We start from the raw sequence: 23437 nt of genomic DNA on the forward strand, positions 1-23437 counted from the left end.
GGTCAAGTAAATCAAAGTAACCTACTTCACCTACCACCGAAAAGAGGAAAGAAAATGAGAAGCAGTGAAAGGGGTAGAGCTATATTATCTACTAGAACTGCTCCTTCCCAGTAGGAGAGACCTCTCACCTACAGTGACACTTAAACCTTGTGCAGATGACTGAGGAAGAACCTACCCATGTGCTTCAATTCAAGAGGTTCACTTCTGTCCTGATGGATAACCTTTATAAACACAATTATTCATTTATTTAAGCATTTCTTTACATTTGAAACTTTCAAGTCATGTTACTGTTAAAACAGATCAGAGTTCTCAATCTAAACAGCCACAGCAATAACTGTAAAATGAACTTATGTGACTTGTGAAAATATTTAAGCATATCTTGAAGTAAAACAAGCTATGGGACTCAAGGTTGGTTGGTTGTCATTTTATTGCACAAAACAACTAGACTACCTGTGCTAAACAACTGGCAAAAAATTAAAATTCATAAAAAGGAATCATGTTAAAACAAAACAAAGTCTAATTTTTGAATTGAAAACTTAAATATCATTAAAAAGGCCAATAGCCTTTAAAAAACTAAAAACATTTGTACAGTGAACAGTGTAACCCTCACCAATGACACTGTCAAGCATCAGGGGTAAACCTTGGAACAAAACATGTCTAAAATGGTTATGACTTAATGATGACACGATAGTAAAAAAATGTGGACTACTGTGACCTGAGTGTCACACAGACCACACACTGGTCCAAAATAAAGGAAAACGATGAGTTAGAAACTGTGACCAACGTGTAGTCTAGTTAGGACAGCTTCTTTTTTATCCTTACGGAAACAAGATGGCCAAGTTTCAATAGAGGGATTTATCTGGAAAAGCTTATTTTCACATTTGCAACAGAAAGAAAGAGTTGACCAGTGATGGCATTAATCCTCATATGGAAAAGTGTGACACCCAAGATAGTCCTGAGGGACTCCAAGTTACTGTAGGAAAGAACGGAATGGTGTTGAAACCACATGAACTTGGAATTGCCTGTCTATTAAAAATTAGCAAATGGCCACTTAACCCATTATAAGTGAAAGTCTTGCAAAATGCCATACCTACATGTAGTATCATAAGCCTTTTCAAGGTCAAAGAATACTGACGCAAGATGTTGTTGCTTAAGAAAGGCTTCGCTGATCAAAGTTGCAAGTCAAACCAGGAGGTCCATGGTGGAGCACTGTCATCAGAACCCACACTAGGTGGGTGAGAGGAGGTTGTTTGATTTAAGGAACCAAACAAGATGAGCATTAACCACCCTCTCTAAGGTTTTACAGAGACAGCTTGTGAAAGCAACTGGATGGTAGTTTGAAAGAATCTTGGGATTCTTCCCAGGCTTAGAGAAAGATAGACAACATCCTAGTGCCACGTATAAGAGAAAACATTCTCCTGCCAGATGTGGTTAAAAACAACCAGAGGAATAGCAAGAGAAGCAGGAGAGAGATGGCACAGCATCTCATAGTGCATATCATCAGGTCCAATCAATGAAAAGCCAGCTTGAGTTCCACCAGTGTAAAGGGGTGATTATAGTCATAGAGACAATCAGCCCGAAAGGAAAGAGGTGATTGCTCTGCCCGAGTCTTGATGGCTAAGAAGGTGGAGGATGAAGCAAGAGCTTTCGTCAAGAGTATCAGCAATGCCATTCAGCAACTTTTTAGCCATCAGAGAGCAAGATCAAATAGTGGACAGAATTATACTATCCACCAACCTTCCAAATCTTGTCTCATATGACTTTGAAACTGGTGGTAGAAGAGATGCTGGTTGTGAACTTAATCCAAGATTTCTTCTGGCTCTGATGACTTACCTGTCTAACATGTACAGAGGCCTGCTGAAAAGTGATGCGGTTTGAATGTGTAGGATACCTACGAGAGGTATCCCAGGCCCATTTTTTAGCCTTCCAAGCCATATGGAAGGCAGGATTCCACCCAGATGAGGATGCTGTTGAAAATGTGTCAAAGTTTTAGGAATACACTGAGCAGTCACCTGAATAATACATTCAGTTACTGCTGCCATGCAGTCATCTGCTGATGGCTTACACATAATGCCATGATCAAGTTCTGTGAGAGCAGTGAAAGAAGGCCAGATGGCTTGATGCCCATACCCAAAACCAATGGAAATGGATCTGGGGATATGCTGTAATGAATGGTAGGGACAGAGATGGTTGTTGATGTTGATTTAACTTTCTTAACCAGTGAACTTTCCACATGGTTTGAGAACAATTATTTTGGAGGCACAGAGATATCCGTCTGCACTCCCATTGTAGCAGTGAAATGAAGTGCAGAAGCATACATCCTAGATGGAGTGGTAGACAGTAACTTTCGTGCCTCTTGTGTAAGAACTGTTGTGAACCATTTTCAAATGCTGTACCTCTTTTCATCCACCCACTTAGGGCATGAATAAAAGTATGATTGGTCAATTAACATAATGAGGGTCTATTTCACACTTATAGATATTGTGGTCCTTGCCACCACAATGAGCACACATCAAGGAACCATGACATGATGTTTTTGAATGACCAAACTGCTAACATCGATAAACATCTGAGAGGATTCAAAATACATGGTCGTACCATGCATTTAAGATAACCTGCCTTGATTGTGGCAGGTGGACTGGTGATGTAAGCAGCAGAATTAGGACATTGGTCAGCATCATAATTCCATCTTTGCAAGTGGAAATATGCTTCACTGTAGAAAATCCTCAAGTGAAGAAACAAGCAAGGATCTCTGGCTCTGGGATGTTCTTCAAATCCCTCCCAACAGTAACTCCTTGTGATGAATTCAGAGTAGCATGGGGCATAACCTCAATGGGTATATCTCCAATATCTTTCATATGCAAGACAATTTCACTATGTTTAGGAGTGGATGTTTTCACCAACATGCCACTAGAACAAAGCTTTTTGAATGACTTAGGAGATCCCTCTAGTCCCTTCTACCTAAAAAAGGGAGACATTTGCCTTAAAAATTTGTATGATAAAGAGTGTAATATTGGGAAATAAGGTATAGACGTTGAAGAAGTTTAAGATTGCTACTCAGAATCTTCAAGACGTGGTCTTTTACTTATGTTCTGTTTTTCACTATTTTTTTTAAATTTGATTAGGAGGATCCATAATAAAGAAAGAATTTTTCAGTGCCCACTGATCACACCCACCATGGAGCCCTACGAAGGGATGCACTATAGTGCCAAACAAGGACATTACAGTAATGCCATGGTTTCAAGAGTACTATACCCAAACACCAGCATCAGATACAATGTCCACAACACCCACTGAGAACATCCAATATTGGTATTTGATTGACCCTGGGGAAGCTACCCCAAGGTTACCCTTCTAGAGGAATTCAAAGCCAAAGTGGTGTGTTAGGGTTGGACCCTTCAACCACCAGGATCCTCTCCTCCCCTTCATGGGTCACCACGTAAAGCAAACACATGGGTGGATGTTTACGTCCCAGAAGAAGTAAACCGAAAGAACAGAACCTTCTCTGGGAGGTCCCCTCACCACATACAGGAACACACCCCAAGGGGATGGGACTCAAGCCCTGCCCTTCTTTTTCTCACTTCTGGTCTACCCATTTTCATTTGTATATTCCTTGGTTCTCTAACATCTTCTCTACAGACATGTTTTTAGCTATCCATACTAACTCATAGTTCAATAACAACACTAATGCTCTTCCAAGAACTAATCCTAATTATGACAAATGTTTTAAGATTAGACCTGTGATAGACCATCTACTAAATTCATTTGCTTTACACTACTCTCCTAACACAGAACCAACCACAGATGAACAGATACTAGAAAAAAATGTTGAGTTGGTTTTCTCCAATATTTACTAAAGAAACCTGTTATATGAGGAATCAAGTGGTGGATCTTGGCAGAAACTGTGAGTGAATACTGTATGACAAATCTCAGATAAAGGTTTGGTAGACAATGTTGTGACAGAACTGATGGACAAAATCAACACTGGGTTTTCATGGACGACTTTTAGACTTACCCTCATTTATTTGACAAACTATGGGATCCTATGGAACATGCAGGAAAGACAAACACTATATTCCCCCAACAATTGGTTTCCACAAACCTAAGGAAAGGGAAAGCACAATGTTTTAAATGTGGAGCTCTGACAGCTGTAAAGTGGACTGACAAAGGAGACATCTATGCACTTTGAACTATACACTCGAGTACTATGACAATGGTGACAAGAGGAGGAAGGAATGCAGAGTTTAAAAAATCTCAGTTAATTGTAAAATACAATATGTTTATGGAAGGAGTTGATCTAAATGATCAACACTTAAGTTAATATTCTATTGAACAAATGACAGTATAATGGTATAAAAACTTTTGTTTTTACTTTTGGACTTGACAGTTGTAAAGTCCAAACTGCAAATATTTTAGAAATGTGCAAAAGCCATACTTGTGATAGTATATGCAGTATAACATTATAAACTTATTTTGACACATGTACTTATTTTACAAAATATAAACAAGAGACCAATCAGCTGGCATCATCCCAGAAGACCTTCAGAAAGGACCTGGTCACAGCTCATGTTGAGCTTCTACTTCAAAAAGAGATCAGGTCCTTCTGGTGTACAACTCTCTAGAACTGTATAGGATTCACCATCTTTGAGACTTAATCTTGGCAGGCATTTTCCTACAATTGTTGAAATAGATAACAGAAAAGGATGCAACTTTGCCTTCCTGAAAATGAAGTGCGTATAAAATGTAAAATGTGTGATGAGTTTCACTGTTTTTTGACTTAAATATTTTTGTAAAGTTTTTTTTAACACTCAAACACTTGTATGTAAAATAAGTACATGTGTCAAAATCAGTGTATAATGTTATACTGCATATGCTATCACAAGTGTGGCTTTTGCACATTTCTAAAATGCTTGCAGTTTTGTAGTAAAGTACATTCTATTCCTATTCAGAGCAATTATTAATCACACTTAAGTTTTGGTAAAATTATTACTTTCTCTTTCAAGATGCTTTTAAACAACTCTCAAAATTACATAGAGGTGAAAATGCTCTTTCTGTTGGTTATGAACAAAGTTTAATTAGAGTTATATGGGACTAGACACACACTTTCAAAAGATTGGTGTAGTGAGAGGAGCTGCTCTAGTACATTTGCTGATATATTGCTATCTCAACAAATCATAGAGGTGGGAGGTTCTTATTCTATATTTAGCTTGCTATATTTCAACTTCAATTTTCTAATTCATTAACTACTTGTACATGTGTGGTGGGCATATGTAAACTGAGCAATAAGACAACTGGGCATGTTATGTCACTCACAGAAATTGACATTTAACATTTTTTTCTTTATATTTCCTTTTAATCTTTTTGCAATAGGCTCAGTATAATACACACAAGTTCATGTACACATTTGTACATGTTAAGCATTTATACTATAACTTTTGATGTAGCATATGTATTTCCACAATATGTAGTAGATTTTTGGTAAGTATTACAAGTTTTTTTTCTAGACAAACAAATCAGATTTTTTAGTGAAGTATTTTCACTAAAAATTTGTTTGTGAAAGTATCAAGTGTGATTTCATGTTATAATTAAAAAAACGATTATTCATCCCACCAATCTCAAATATTATTTGTGTGATCTCTAAAACTTCCTAAATATATTTCAAACATTTGTTTTCAATAAAAATTTATATTTTGGCTGTTATTTTCTCTACCTTAACTATGTGGGGTCTGTCAATTTGACCAACCTCATAACCACCATAAATAAATTAGAAATATATACTTTTGTTTATGCTAGAATGACTACATATTATAACGTGAAAATATAAATGTTTAGTCTGAGAACCTTAAGTCTCATAATGCCACATATATTAGGATTTATTATTTTGACCTTCAAGTCGTGTCTGGCTAACATTACATAACTTGCATTGACATGGTTCATATGCTCTTCAGTTACCACATCCAATAATATCAAACTGACCTTTGGTCTCTACAAAGTGGCAACATCTTGGCTGTGTTTTAGTGCAGCAGTATTTTGTAATGCATAATCACAGTTCAATTATTGTACATTATACATATGTACATAGATTGTTATTATTTACAAATAAGTTATTAAACCCATTTTTCTTAAAATATAGAACAATAAATAAAAGATGATAAATAATAAATTACTATACTGATACCACATAATTCCACTATAATTTATCAAGCTTAGTAACTAAGTTGTGTTTAGGTCTACAAAATATGAAATTTTGTGTAGGCTAAAGACACAACCTACATCCTTGAAATCTTGGTGCAAATGAATGTGTTAACCTTTTAACAGATTAAAATGGCTGTGAAAACAACACTAGAGGGACATTCTAAGCTGTATACTGGTTATTTATATGTCATATATTGTAGTAAGTGTATATAAGGGACAGTTTTCAAATATACAAATAGGTGAACGGGCCTCTGTGTTTTGTTAAGTCTGTACGTCATATCTCTACAAAATAAAAATATTAGAGGGTCTTATTTTATATTCTGGTTTGTCAATATTAGTAATTTGAGTTCCTAATTAATACAAAACTATAACTTAGTATTCTGACATCACAAAAACTAATTTTAACCAGGGCTGCATTTAATACACCACATGACTCACAAAAATAAATATTTAGATGTGTTCTTTTAATATTTACTTTTAAAATTAAGAAATTAACTCATATATAATATTAAAGTTTCAATTATAATCTACAGTTTGATACCAAACTTACTGACATAAATTCATAAAATAGTAGTTCAGTAAAATTTTGTTAATGACATGGCCTGTGTGAAAAGTTTAAATTAAGAAATTAAAACATATATAATACTAAAATTTATATTATAAACTACATTTTGATGTCAATCTCACTGATGTAATTATTTAAAATGTTATTTAATACAATTTTGAAAATAAGGGTCCAAGAAGTTGTGACACATGCACTTTAACACACATGTAGTGAAAAGGTTAAGAACACAAGCTATAAGCAAACCTATTATTAATTCTCGACATATTAGTCTTACTTAAGAACACAGAACACATAAATCTTAGGTGGCTATAATATCTTGGCGTATCATATCTAATGAGGCATAAAACGTAAACTTTAGTTGATTGTAAGATCTGGGTGTATTAAGATCAACCAAATAACACAAGCTATAATTAAATTCTAGGTGATTATGATACTTGGGTGCATTAGACCTATAAGAGAACATAGTTACATGGTAAATAAACCTTAGGTGATTAAAAGATGTGTGTGTGTGTGTGTGTATTAAACCTACTTGAGAATACAAGCTACAAGTGAACTTTATATGAGTATGAGATCTGATAAAGAACACAAGGTACACTGTACGTTTTCACATAGTCATCATATGTTCCATATCATACAGACCATCACTGCTGGTTCTCAGTATGACTTAAAACATTGAAACTAATACATAATCTTCTCTTGTAACAGCACTAATAAATATGTTGTTACTCACCTACTTCTGAAAAAGGGATATTGTTCTTTAAATTGTGTCAGAGTCATAAATCGGCCTCTATACTCTGCAATAGCTTGTTCCTTCTTAAGATTCAGGGCAGCTACAAGACCTCTCTGATTTTTGGAGAGTTCAGCTATTTTACACATTTGAGCCTGCAGCAGGTCTGAGGCTTTATTCACTAACTCATTCTACAAAAAAATTAATTTATAAGAAGAAATGTATTATCAAGTTGGAGCTTACTGTAAAAGTACAATAAAAAGAAATTCCCACTTATTACCACATGACTCTTTCCACATAGTATTGGTTTACATGTCAACAATGGTGACCAAAAAAATTAACATGAATTTTTAACTAAGTATTATTATTATTATTAAAGATTTATCCATGAATGTACAATCAGTATGTTGACAGCTCTGTGATTTAAATATTGGGATTAGAGATACTTTTCTTCCTCTAAAAACTTAAATTTTCTTTGCACAACCTCTTAAACCTCCTAAATAAATGTCAAATATTTTGAACAGTAAAACTGCAGATTATATTTTTATTTTATTTAACTAAATTCTTTACAAACTCAATTTTGACTGATCATGTGACTTCATAAAACAAATACAAAATAAAGTTAATTTACCCTTTTGTTTCCAGAATGACTGTAGATTATAACAGGAAACTGTAAACTCTAAAACTTGTAACAGTCTACTTCCATTTACACTTACCTCTGTTTTTAAGACCATTTTTTCAGCACCAATTTCCATTGAAATTTAAGCCTTTACGTGTAAATAATGATGGTACTAGTGCACAAAATAAATGTAATTTACATGAAATAATAACATGTTCAAACCAAACAATGTTCAAAAACTATCATTATTTGACTGACTTTCTCAGTTAACCCTCTTGCCATAGGTATCCTTCAAGGTTTTTGTGTCTTACATTCAAAATTTTATTAAACTACTGATATCCCATATTTTAATAGTTCTTAATTCTATAAGGCAATATTTTAAAAAATCCTGAATTCTCCTTGTGTGACTCACATACACATTTTATTTAGATATCTTCTCTATTTATCCAGCACCCCTCCAGTAACTACAAAATTAAACATAAATTACTCAGTATAAACCTGTCATTGCTCAGACAAACCATAATTTTTATGGTATTAATTTTTGCTTGGTTACAGATAATTCAAATAGAAAATTAGGCTCCTCTTGCCACATCTACCTGTCACATCCTCTCTTTAAGAATTTGTTAATAGTTCTCTCTTACATTAAAATATTACCTATGAAAAATAGAAAGTTAAAGTTTTCATCTGTAAAATGATGTATTATACTACATTGTGTTCCGAGCAGATAATCATTGATTCCTCTCATAACACAACTTTAGTTCCCACAGGTATCACAATGGTTAGCTTGGATGAATTTCTGTTTTCTGCATTATTTAATTAAATAAAAATGTACAAAACTGCATAAACACCTCTGATTTCAAGGTGTGGCTATAAGCCTGTGTTTGGTTTGTAAGTCTTTGTGAAATTTAAATCTTTGTCTATTATTTTCTTAATGCACCACTACCATTAGTATAAAAAGTAAGATTATTGTCATAAACAGTCAACAGCAAGAAAAAAGAATACTGAGTATTATATTTCTTAATTTTCATATTTATTCTTTATTTATTATTATAAAAGTAACTAAAATGTAAAAGTAGGGATCTATTTAGGTTATTTAAAGTTAGATAAGGTAGAATAAATAATAATATAATAAAAGTATTTCATGAGCAACTCAGTGTAACTTATAGGTAACATGGGCTACACATTCCCCAAGTGATTTACAACTTACAATGGCAAGATGGTTTAAAGGGTAATAAAACAATAAAACTTAAATATAAATAGACATATACCATTACAAGTTTAAAGTTAATTAGAATAAATGAACAAAGTTTCATGTTACAATGTGAAGCTACTTTAGAAAGTAAGAAGAGGTAAGTTAACTGTTTCAATTTTGTTTAGTGGTTTTGAGGTTGGTCAAATTGACCTACCACCTTTCGTGTTAGTTAGGGTACAAAAAATAACTGAAAACAAATGTGTGAAATTATTTAAGAGATTTTAGACAGGAAGAAAAGTATTTTTAATCTTAACACGAAAATCACTTGGCACACATAAATAATTAAAAAACAAATATATGATGCATTCAATTACAAATCTTTTTTAATTTATTAAAATATTTCACTAAAAAAATATAATTTTTTGTATATGAAAAAGACTTGAAATGTTTACTAAAAGACTGACAGATTTTGTAAAGATTTGTACAGAATATCAAAAATTACTATTATGAAATGAATAGACTGTGAATAAGTACAAAAATGTCATATTGTTTGTCAATTTGACAACTGGAATTGCTGTGACTTGCATTTTTGCAAACATCTTTCTCATAAAAACAGCCTTTGATTTCAAGATGTGGCTATAAGCCTGTGTTTGGTTTGTGAGTCTTTGTGAAATTTAAATCTTTGTCTATTATTTTCTTAACTGTTTCTGGAGAAATACTTAACTTCACAGTAATGGGTTGGAGGATGTTACTACACATAGGCCTGAGATGTGGTTTATAAGCTGATTACTATCTTAAATACTACACAACGGATTTTGTTCCCTGTTTTAATGCAAAATTTTGAAGGTTCAATTAGTAAAAATAGTGTCCTTAGTCTCCACAGAGTCCAATAATCTTGTCAACCCTACGTAAACAGTGCTGGTGTTACTGTAAAGCTACTTGTAGAAATACTTACTTTACATACCAATTTTCAAAGTGTTTCTTTGACAAGGTTTTAGTAAACTTTTTTAAGTATATTCACTAAACATTGTTCTGTGATTTAATGGAATTAGTCACACCTAGACTGTAACTATTAATAATGCAAGGTAATTTTCACTGCCAAAATAAAAACACTTGTTTTTATCATAAGTTGTGATATTTAATTTGCAAAACTTCTAGAACTTACTGAATGAACCTCGTTTTACATTTGATCCATTATTTTCTCAACCTAATGCTAACTGTAGCTGAGTCATTAAAGAAAAACTGTAGGGACATTTTGTAAAGTATGAAATAAAAAACATACCTTTCTCCCATAATTTTTTTTTTCTCTGTAACTGAAGTTCAAATACTAATAATTTCAATTGTTTACCTTTTATATATATAGTTTTATTGCCTGGCTTGTATGACTGAAACAAAACATCATAATAGGAACAAATTACAAGGTTCCCCTCACACTTACATGTTGCACTCCTAAAGTTCTGCACTCGGTGATTAGTGAGAAAAGCCTTATTGAAATGTTCTCTAACTTTTTAACCAAACATAACATATTACATCTTTCAAATATACATTTTAAAACAAATGATACACAGTTCACAAAGCAGAACATACAAAAAGGAAAAATCTTTCTTTCCTGTTATGATGTAAATAGGTTATAAAAGTTGTTAAATGGTAAGAATGGAACTTTCCTCACTGGCAAATTGCCACTAATTTTAAAGGGACCACACTATAAACTATAATTTTATAATAAGATATTTCTATTACTTATAAATAAGTACATTAAACAGAAGGATGTGGCTTTAAAACTGCTTTGAAAGTGCAAGACGCATGAAAAGGTCTTTCATTGTGAGGTGGGAAAAATTATTGACATGTCAGTAACCAATATGAAGATGTTAAACTGCATATTAGACCTTGAAACTTATAGATAAGATAGAGTATATGCTGATTGGGTTTTGGAATAATACTAAATAAGAGGAAAACTGAGAGCTTTATCACTTTATATGACACCAAAAATTAAATGAAGACTAAGCACTTTTAAATATTTTGTTTTGAGATTAAAACTTTGAAAAATACTGACCCAAAGATACTAAAGCTGTTTGATTATATTTTAAATGTAATAGGTTGAAATACATATAGCAGACCCTAATGCCATCCAAATAGGTTTGAATAAGTAAGTTTATTAAAAAACAAGAGGCTGTATTACTAAAAGGTAACATTCTGTCCAAGTCACTGCGAACAAAATATGTGCGAGCCTGCACCTGCAGTAAAACACACATTTAAAATAAGATGGCACTTTAAAACACCACATTTTAATATATCTTACACTTACATGGTGAACATCAAATCTAAGAGACCTGGCTAGCATCTGTACTTCTGGTGTGTAATGATTGATCATGGCTTCTTCATACCTATCTATCCAGTCATGTAGCTTCAAGCTCACATCCCATGCACTCTGTGCCTCTTCTTCAATACTAGAATTTCTACTTTTGCTCTTACTCTAGAAATTTAAAAGAAATATAACATAAACAACTGAAAGGATATGCTTTGTATTCATACCATCTTTCTTAATCAAAATACAGAAGCAATTGGAGAATATAAAAAGCACAATAAATAAAGATTAAAAATTATAATTAGTGCCACACAATAAAAATTGACTGGGTATGTTGCTACAGAGATTACAGAAAAAAACAATTTCTCAAAGATCTAAAAGCTACAAGGATAAAAGAGCAACTAATCAATCTGGGGATATAATACACAGTAAAGATAAGTGAGTAATTAGTCAACCACAAGATACAATACAGCATGGAAATGTAACTAGCCCACCACAAGATATAATACACAGTAAGGATAAGGGAGTAATTAGTCAACCATAAGATACAATACAGCATGGAAATGTAACTAGCCCACCACAAGATATAATACACAGTAAGGATAAGGGAGTAATTAGTCAACCACAAGATACAATACAGCATGGAAATGTAACTAGCCAACCACAAGATATAATTCACAGTAAGGATAAGGGAGTAATTAGTCAACCATAAGATACAATACAGCATGGAAATGTAACTAGCCCACCACAAGATATAATACACAATCCAATAAAAAAAACACTAACAGATGTTTCCACTAATATTAACAGTTCTTAATTACAACTTATCTGCAAGCTTTACTGAAAACACAACAGAATCTAAAATGGAATTAACCAGTGATTCAGTTTATTTATATCTACTTTTACAAGACAATATGCAAAATGTGAACACATGAAGCTCCAAAAACAACTTCCAGAATCAATAAGAAGACTGATGCTAAAGGCACCATTATTTTGCCATTGTACTTACTTCTATAGGCTGTCAATAACTTGCCAATTCTGGGTTATTAAAATGACAAAGCTATATACTGAATGGGCACCAATACCAATTTTGAGCCACAAACTGGTAGATACAGCTCTTATATATAAGAGTTCTCGTTTTCTTTCTTAACATATTCACACCAAAATAAGGAATGGACTAGTGACTTATACTCCTGTTTGCCAAATGAATAAATTTAAAAGCACCTCCCAAGTCAGGAAAAACATCATGTCCAAACTATAAAACTCTTGGACAATCTGAGTTACAAATATCACTTTATAAATATTTACAATGAAATGAAAACTTAATAACTGTAGTCATCACAATCAAATTAGTGCTTGAAGTTTTGCAATCTTAATTTCTTTATTGCTATATCTTTTTCTAAACATTTGTTAAATAAGTTTTAAACAAATCTATCACACAAATTAGACACAAACCATCCTCGTATGTTTTAACCTTCTTCCCTTTCCTTACAAACCTACAGTAATAGAATATACTCACAATTATCTACATACACATTTCCTTCTTAATATTTTCCAAATATACAAATCAATTGTGACACATCTTTACATCAAAGAACTGCTTTAAGAGAATATTTTAGTAACTACCCTTGTTTTATCTTCACATATATTTCACTGTAACTCAGGCAAGCAAAACCTTTATAAAAACTCATACCGTAAGATGGTATTTCTAAGTACAAAAAAACACCAAATACATTATTTGGTTTCCAAAGCAAATACACAAGAGACTAAGTTCTGTGTCCACCACAAAGAATCAAACAACAGATTTTGGCCTTGTAGATTTTAAAGTTACCATTGACCCACCAAGGGTCTAATTACAAATACTAAAAAGAACTGAAATTTCACTTAAATCTATAAATTTCATATTCTTCTCTTAATGGATCCAATCCATTTCTTTAAACATTTTATATAAAGAATCAAAATTTACAAACTGAACAAGCCTACGATAGTCCTATCTTCTTGGGTATCTTTTACTGTGCACGATATGGTTTTAGTGTACTTACATTCAAAATTTTATTAAAGTACTTTTTGTTTATGTTATACAAAGTAAAATACCATTAAATATTAGCTAATAATCCATATTTTAATAGTATACAAGTTTTAAGCTAATTCTACACAGCAATGTAAAAAAAATATTCTAAATTTCCCCTAATGTGACATTTTCTATTAGCATGTCATCATCCCTATTTTACCCACAACCCTTCGAAAAAGTAAGGAATTAAACATAAAATACTCTCTATCATTGCTCAGATAAATTACATTTATAAAGGTATTATATTTTGTTAGTTACAGAGCTACCAAATAGAAAATCAGACCTCAACTGTCACACCCATCCATCAAATCCTCCCTTTCATAATTTGTTTGTAGTTCTCTCTTATATTTAATTATGTATTACCTATAACCAATAACATCTAACAAACGACATACTGTATAATATCATGTTCTGAATGTCTAAACGTTAATTTCACTCAAAGTAGCAAATCACTTCCCTGGGAAAGTAAAAGAAAGGTTTTGATAAATTTGTAATGGATTTTGTCACAGAGTTAGAAAGCCAGAAAAATTTTAAAAGGTAAGGGAATTTTCTACTTTTTGTATATACTTAGCCTACATTGTCTGGTACATTAATTACTTAAATAAACATTTAGGGTTAACACTCTTCGACAATCGACAACAAAAAATGATAAGTATATTATTTCTTGTTTTTCATGTTTATTATTTAATTATAAAAGTATCTAAAATATAAAAATAAGGATCTTTTTAAGTAATTTAAGATTAGATTAAGTAAAATACATAAACTTTTACTAAGCATGCATGTGAACTGCTTGTGGGTAATGTAATTTGAGTGTCAGGTGAGATGCACATGTTTTGAGTGATTTAAAATGGCATGAACTGTAGCTAGACATGATTTACAGGGCAATAAAGTTTAATTATAAATTGATATACACTGTTATGAACATAGAGCTATTTATAATAAATTAATGTAGTTTCATGTTACAATCTAAAGCCATTCTAGAAAGGAAAAGATTAATTTAGATGTTGATATTTTTTGGTGGTTAAGATATCAATCAAATTGACAGATTCTGTTTTGAGACAGGGTAGGGAGAATAACAGATAAACTATAAAGTTGTACAGAAAAGAGAACAAAAATGTTTGAAATACATTTATGTCTTAGGGATTACACAATGGAACTCTGAGGTTTTTGGGATGAAGAAAATTAATTTTAACATGAAAATTACTTTGCACACAAACTATTCAAAACATACATTCATGAACAAATCTTTAGTTTATTTAAAACATTTCACTAAAAAATACTATTTTTTATATGTTAAAGACTTGTAATATTAAATGAAAAACTTCAAAATTTTGTGAAGATACACATACTCTACTGAAATTTAGAAGTATAAATCTAAAGACACTTTAAAGAGTACAAAGAGGTCACATGGATTGGTCATATAGATTGAGCCTGTATTGAAAGAATTACAGTGCAAAGATATTCCGGGACTTCCCACATACTAAAACAAGTTGTATAACATTATAGAGAAAGCATGTTACCTTTGTTGTCTTAAGTTTTTTATTAGTTTTGTTTTGTTCGTGTTTCCCGTTTCGAATTCTCCAAGTGGAACCATCACTTTGCCACCCAGTAAAGGCACCCTTACTTCCATCTCTCCCACTGTCAGAACTGATATCTAAATTCAAGAATAAAAAGAAATTGAATTACTCAATCTCTGAACAGTGTTAATTTTCACTTGCACATTTCTGGGAAGTTAACAAACATAACTCGCAAATCTTGTAAATGAAAAAGAATTTAAGAAAACAAAAACTGCAATGAATATTAAGACAAAACGTGACAAAAAATTGGTTTCACAACTTCAATAAACTAACAGATGTTCACATAATGACAGAACTGACACTGAATGGACTGTTTACAAGATGACAGAACTAATACTAACCAGACATCTCTTCTTTCTTCCTAGTTTGTAGAGCTTTAGCTTTTTGTTTGTTTACCTTGCGTGGCTCACATTTCTCACAGAGGTATGTATCAGGGATGTTTGTTCTATCAAGTCCCATACAATCCACATGTTGCCACACACTAGATCAATAAAGTTCATATGATAACAGTTTTCAGCAAAATATGATACCTGTCTTAATGCTTCATAAAAAAAGATGTGTAATACAGACTGTTTGAAATTTGAAGCAAAAATAAAAAAATACAAAATTTAAGTAACAAATATCATCACAAGAACACCATTAAAAGCCACTTTATCACAATATGGCCAGATACAAGGAACTGAAAAGAAAAGAAAGTGAAGCCTAAAAATCAGGATAAAAGTTATTACAAATGTGAGAGGGATGAGGCATTTCAGCATGAGAAAGAAGCTATTAGGTAAAAGAAACAGTGTAAAACATGATAACTAACAAGAAGAAAAGACTAGATAAACTGAAGACTCATGCATTAGTAAACAAAAATAATAATGGACACAAGCAAAATATGGAAAGGAATAAGACTTAAAAGTTAAAGTCATTTCACAAATGGTAAAGTATAAACTGAGCTAAGACCATTGTCTAATAGACTCTTCCTGACTGATGAAAAAGATATTCGGTCAATGAGACAAAAGTAGGAGGCCCATTAAGCATCTGATAATTCACAACATGTGGAACAACTGCTACAACAACCGTAAAAGTTAACAAGCCTTCAAAAGCTACAGAAGAAATAAGACCTGAATAGAAATCACCATCTTTTGAGAATTCATGATAAGAAACTAAAGAATTTTGAAAACAAAGTAAAGAAAACAGAAATCAAAAATTTTCATTAACAAAGAAAATATCTCCAGCTTGAGCTCAGATAAGAAATTTAAACACACCCTTATAAAACAATGCTAAGCTCATGAGTGCAAATGCAGGGGAAAAATTAGCATGCATGGAAATGTGTTACCCTCCTGTTGGTGGAGGGCTTGTGTTGCATGCTGATATCTTCATGCAGTAAAACAATTCATGTAAAATCACTTTAACTAGGAGTTACATCATGGAAATCTCTTTGACAAACATATTGAGGAAAATAGCTGATTTGTGGGAGAGGAAAGTTATTATATTGAAAGTCTACAAATTCACAATGTTCATTGAATTATAATTCAATCCTAGTGCATGATTTAAAAAAACAACAACAAAAAACACACACACACACAGAAGGAGAGTTATACTTGCTGACAGGAATAAATGAATAACTAAAATATAGTTATGATGTTGTAATAAAGGTCTCATTATTAAACTTACCAACATTTGTCACAGCAAATCATGTATTCATCATCATGACTAAATCCACTATAAAAGAAAAAAGATTATTTTAGTTCCTATGACAAAATAAACTTCAATATTTAAATAAAAATACAAACATTTTCCAAATTTACTTTGACATCATAAAATGATGTAATATTTATAAGCATTTTATTTTAACTCACCAAATACATCTTGTTATGCTTTCATCTTGAACTTTGTTAAAATTATTTGATGTGACAGATATAACTGAAAAGTTGGTGTCCTCACTAATAGATCCATTCACATTGGGTAATGGAGACACAGGAGGTGACGGTGGTGGAGGTGCTCCATAATTATGATCCTGAAATACAAAGGAAAACTATTTTATTTTTGTTACTAACTCTACTTTCAGTTTCACTTAAAGTGGTATTGCTAACCTAGATAGCATGTTCTGATGTATATTCTTACCTGATAGGGTAAACCAAAGCAGCCTGGGTACACATACCCTGGGTGTGGAGTCTGAGCATATGGTTTTCTATTTTGGCAGTCCAACTGCTGAGCTGTGACTGTTGTAACTGAAAGTGGTAATGTCACAACAGTTGTAGCACAAGCTTCAGAAGAAATGGAAACATCTGCCATCTTTTGCCTAAAATAAATTTTATAACCTTATTATTTATCATTAAAAAAAGAAGTAACATATACATATTTGCACATATATCAAAAATTCCAAAAGAATTGCATCAACCTAATGATATAAAATGTTATCATTCTAAGTTATAATATTCTTTATAAAACATTCAAATGAGTTCAGTCATGGTACAATACACCATGTTTTTCTGTGTTGTTGTTTTTTTTTTATACAGGAAATACATGAGAATTTGTGATGTCATCTATTTTCTTCAATAAGCTTTAATATGCAAGATTAGAGAAAAGTCTAGTTTAGATCAAACTAGATCCTATTTCTGGTACAACAGAAAGAGCACTGAATAAACAATCTTACAGTGACAGACATTAGGCCTAGTGCAAAGATTGTACCTTGCTTTCTATCTCTGACACAGTAGAAAAGGGTCACTGAATAACTATAATCTTACAGTAACAGACATTAAGCCTAATTCAAATATCCTATCTCTGGTACAGTAAAAAGGGATAACTGAATAATTATAATCTTATGGTAACAGATATCAGGCTTAATATAAATATTCCATAATGCATTCTATCTCTAGAAAGGGCAATAAATAAATGCAATGTTGCACTTAGACATTATACATCAAATACTGATTATATCTCCAGTAGTACAGCTGAAAGACAGCATTAAATAAACACAATTTTTTACTTACATACATTATACCTAAACTACAGATAACACCTTTTATTCTATCTCTGCTACAGTTAAAAGTGAGTACTGAGTAAAATATCCTTACATTTAGGCCTATCTTAGAAATTCTACACTCTATCTGTAGTTCAGTAAAAAGTAGGCACTAAATTAATGATTCTAACTTATTTAAAAAAGGGGTATAATTTAGCATTATCAAATTTTAAACTATGTTAAAAGCCAATGATTTGAGACAGTAAGTTAGGCCTAAACCTGATAAAATGAAAAAGTACTAAATAAGTTTTATTTCCTTTTTCCACCAAAGTTCAGAATGATATGGAACATGAGAATAACAAGGCAAATGAAACAATTACTCAGACTAATTACTAGAATTCCCTGGCATTAAGTAACATGGAGAATATTCAGTGTATTTTAAGACTTCCATTACACTGGTTCTAAAACTGTTGCTTACAATGTTTTATAGTAAGTTGTACATGAATTGAGAAAAAGAAATTAATTGTTGTAGTAGTAATTGGCTACAACACTAAACTTGTTTGTGCAGAATTTAAAGTTGTGTGTATTTGTTTATATCTATAACAAATTAAAGATAAGTAAATATGCTTCAGAAAATGTATACTGACAAAAAACTATTTTGGTTGAACTCGCAGATACTGCCATAAACACATCACCATACTTTTAAACCCACATAAAGATATGAAAGTAAATTTTGTGAAACAACTGTGATAAAACAGAATTCAATTTATTTAGTACTTCCTCTTAAGGGAACAGTTTCACCTTTTGATCTAAGGTTAATGACTTACTTTCAGATCTGGTTATAGTCAGTGGCTGCACTGCAAGTACACTACTCTGTTGATGTATGTAGAAGTTTTAATGCTTTCTATAAACAGTCTATAAATTAGATTAATAAAACTCCTGAGATAAGTGTTGATTAGACTGATGAAATATTAGAAATGGATAGCAGATTAACATTTAGTAGCAACACACAAAATCATATTCTTAATATGTAAAAACTAAATAGCTTATTATAAATATATCTATATTACTGAAAGTATTTATGCATTACAAATATTGTCTACCCTCCAAAATATATAGTTAAATAACTTGATATTTAAATACCAATTTTTTTGAAGAACTTGCCTTCTGTACACTGAGTTTAGTTAGGTCTGTTACCATGGGAAACTATTATATTGCCAAATTTACAGAAAAAACAGACCATAAGAAACATAAGTAACAGTTAAATATGTTGCCAAACATGTGACTACTACTTTTAATAAAAAACAATCCTTCCAGTAAGAATGTAACATATTTAACAAGAGGTGCAGATTAACAATGGGAATCAAGAACTGTACTGTCAAAGGAAGAAAACTACATATGTAAATTAGTAGTGTATACTTTAAGCTGAGTATCTAGGGTTATACTAAATTTTCTATCTTTGACAGCCTGCTAGTAGCAATATTGAAAATGAAAAAAATAATATTTGTATAGCTCAAAATATTACTTTCTTAACGCTTATCCAAGGTTCAACTATCCCACAGATAATCTATGGACTCTCATTGTTTTATGTCTCTCTCCTACATTTTAACACTTGTGTCTTAATAATTCCTTTTAAAATGGTTCAAGAATATAATCAACTCTACTTCTTATCATTCATTCCAGCTTTCTAAATTAACATTTTAAACAATTTTCAAGACCTGTGTATAAAGAAATACGCACTTGTGGTGTTAAAATTTCTTTCCGTTCCTATTACATAAAGCGGCATTATAAAATACTTAATAACATCAAATTAAAAACTTGTTAAACTACAGAAGACTGTACACTTTACTTGACTGGTAATTAGTAATACACCAAAATCAAAAACCAATTATTTTCTGATCAAAAGTTGTAAATTTCAAGACCTTAAAAATGGACAGTCAAATTATAATACTTTCCAAGCCTTCAAACAAATCACGATTTAGGTTGCCCCTGGTGGCAATTGGAAACTGCAGAAATTGCAGAGTGGTTTGGGATACAATTCTTTTAAAACTTTAGAACGTTACACAAACGACAAACCTTGACCGATATCTTAAAATACCAAAGCTCTATACAATCTCTTCATCACACAAAGAAGCCACAAATATATTAAATTGTATTGAGAAAGTTCATAAAACACACACAATAATAATCACTTGAAAATAAATTTACACATGAACCATCAAAACGTACATAGAAACTCCACAAACATATAAATAGAAAACTTGAGAGAAAACAAACTTACTCTACACCTGGTCCCATTTCAGGGGTTGTTTCTGTTTTCAGAATACATGCAGGAGCAGCAGTCACGGCTCCTGATGTTGAAAGGTGGTGCAAAGCAGTACCAATATGGATAACAATACTCATATTATAACACCATAAGAGCACTCAAAACCTCATTGCCTTGATGGTTAAAGTTTTTTACACAAAGTTTCCAAATAGTTCTTTGGATGAATTGTGACAATTCTATAAAATTCATTATCTCTGATATTTAGAACAAGTAATGAATTGAGATGATATGCTCCATTTCTGAAACACAACAAAGAAAAGCACAAATATAAGTGTTTAAATAAAAGACCTTAATTTATTCTAACAACACATTCAAATCCCATTATACCAGACTTTAACCTCACCACAAAACAAGTTTGACCTAATCACAGAATCAAGCCTCAATGTATGAGATTATAAAACCTCACCAAAAATGCTACTCTAATAATAAAATCAAGTTTGAATGTTAGATTTTAACTTAACTAAAAACTTTAATCTAATAGTTAAACAAAACCTGTATGTTAGAATATAACCTCATTTAAAACTTCTAACAATAAAACCAAAATTGGAGGTTACATTTTAACCTCAATACTACATGACAGACAAACACAAACATGCAATAAAGTTTACAAGAAATATTAAAAACACAAGCACCTAACATTTCTTCTCAAAGAATCATCAACACAACAGGATTAAATAATTAGTTTTGTCATCAGTCACTCAGTAAAAAAATTGTTTTTTCTGCCTAATGTGTAACAGTAAGAACACAGATGAATAATAGCATAACCAATGTTTTACATCATCTATGGAAACATATTACCAATCAAATTACAAATATGCTATAATCCTTAGTTTACAACTACAGATGATATCTGGTATTTACAAAATTCTATTAATAAGCAATAACATAACACTACAAAGGCAAGAACTTGTATACTCTAAAGTTAGTGGTATACAATTCATGGTGAAACTATGCATACGATTGGACAAATCAAAGACATGGCACTGTTTACTAGAGCTGTTTCAATTCCAAAATTTTTAATAATCTATAAATTTATTTCTAATAATTTTAATTCAATAAAACTAGTAAAGAATAGCAATGGTTTTATTTTTCAGCATTTGATACATAATTCAGAATAAATCTAACAATGATCACAAACAACATTTCTATTGCCATCTAGTAATTACTGATGTGACTACATTTGGCAAAATAATTAAAAATACAGTGATAAAAGATATGTACCAATAAAATCAGACAAATTTGTTTTGGAACATGGAGAGCATTCAAATTATCTCTGACCAATTACAGAAAGGGTCAGTTAGAGATACAGATATAATTTCAAACATATACTATTTTAATCCCTCAGATTAGGTTACAAAAAACTTGAATTTTATCTCAAGTTTCATGTGCATATGATTACTGTTTCACCATTAAACTGTAAGTGCTGTATTACTACCAACATAACTGTTGTTCTCAGAGAATGAAATGAAACCATCATCAATTTAAACAAAATGACTGTTTTCAATACAAATTTACAACACATGAAACATTCACTGGTTCCAAATATATATGTATGTGTATGTTAACAACTGAAAAAACATTAAAGCATCTCACTATCCACTTCTTTTCTTTAGAAAACATTTCTAGATTCTTAACTGTTGTAATAATGATACTTGAACTACTTAGGTCCAGGAGGACACAAAAACCAGCTTGGTACATGTCAGTTAACAGAATTCAATTAGTTGTGACCCTGCTTTATTCACTAGAAAAATAGTTAATGGCCATTGTTGGACAGCTTGGAAAACAAAGGCTGTTTATTAACCTGCTGAAACTGAAACGTGGAAATTGCAATTAAAATGGTTGTCACAGAGATAGTTCTGTGTATATAAACACAAGCTGAATAAGTAGCTAGTTAAGAAAAGTAGAAAAACTGAATGAAACTTTTATTTTTGAGTTTCTATGGTAACCACAATAGTCGATAAGATAGAAATACGCAACTGACATCACACCAACTTATTTATATCAGCTATCACTGTCACTGAGGCGCTAAACTAAATTTCCGAATCAAACAAACAAAAAAAAAACTTTAGACATTAAAACGAGTGAATATGTGTGTTTTCTTATAGCAAAGCCACATCGGGCTATCTGCTAAGCCCACTGAGGGAAATCAAACCCCTAATTTTAGCGTTGTAAATCTGTAGACGTACCGCTGTACCAGAAGGGACACATTGAAACTAAAGTTAAGTTTCAAACAAGGACAAAAAATTGAATATGAGTGGTATGAAAGACAAAAGTGTCCGAACAAATACGATATATATATATATAACACTTCACTACTGGAAAACTATTGCAACTGGAACCAAAAATGATGTTGCAAGACCAAAGTTTCAAGAACCCCCTCAAGATCCTATCCCCCATTTGTAAATCTAATCTTCAGAAGTGTTTATGAAAAATGTCTGAATTCAAACATCTTATCCTCTTGCTATTTGTATTTTTTTTTCTCATTTAAATAGTTATAGAACGATGTAATCACAGGCAAGAATATTACACAATTAGGGGTGTGCATCACAGACTGCGCACTGAAAAATTGACCAGGAAATCGAACCACATGCGAAAGACAGCATACTCATAAACGTGCGCATGAAGGTTGTCAGTCAACGAACAACGTAATTTAGCTGTCAGTGAGCTATTAACTTTTATTAAATAAAAAACAAATATTTCAATCACTGATCTTGAATTTAATATTATATTTAAATATATCTTGGCAACCATAAAAAGCAAAATAATATCTCAGATCTATTGTGTAATAAACTTCCAAGTTTTGATTGTTTTAAAAACTTAAATACATTTCTAAAAAAAAATAAAAAAATAGTAACTTCAGAGTATTAGAACTTGGCTTTTATAGTACTACAATTTAGTTTTTCCTGTAGA

General features: G+C 31.6%; 1 protein-coding gene across 7 annotated transcripts in view; it reads right to left on the reverse strand.

Moving 5' to 3' along the window:
• The window catches only part of LOC143234662 (uncharacterized), a 65053-nt gene that overhangs the window by 27509 nt on the left and 14107 nt on the right, over positions 1–23437 (reverse strand). For 6 of the 7 annotated variants that reach the window (XR_013018752.1, XR_013018751.1, XR_013018749.1 and 3 more), the window contains exons 3-10: positions 20483–20766; positions 17364–17541; positions 17099–17256; positions 16914–16961; positions 15593–15732; positions 15195–15328; positions 11604–11771; positions 7491–7678 (exon numbers count right to left, since the gene is read on the reverse strand). The gene's annotated coding sequence lies outside the window, so the exon portion shown is untranslated. Of the gene's footprint in view, positions 1–7490; positions 7679–11603; positions 11772–15194; positions 15329–15592; positions 15733–16913; positions 16962–17098; positions 17257–17363; positions 17542–20482; positions 20767–23437 lie in introns of those variants that run through there. The other variant, XR_013018750.1, reaches the window with a different exon arrangement.

The sequence above is a fragment of the Tachypleus tridentatus genome, chromosome 12, assembly GCF_004210375.1.
Source record: "Tachypleus tridentatus isolate NWPU-2018 chromosome 12, ASM421037v1, whole genome shotgun sequence".
Taxonomy (NCBI): domain Eukaryota; kingdom Metazoa; phylum Arthropoda; class Merostomata; order Xiphosura; family Limulidae; genus Tachypleus; species Tachypleus tridentatus.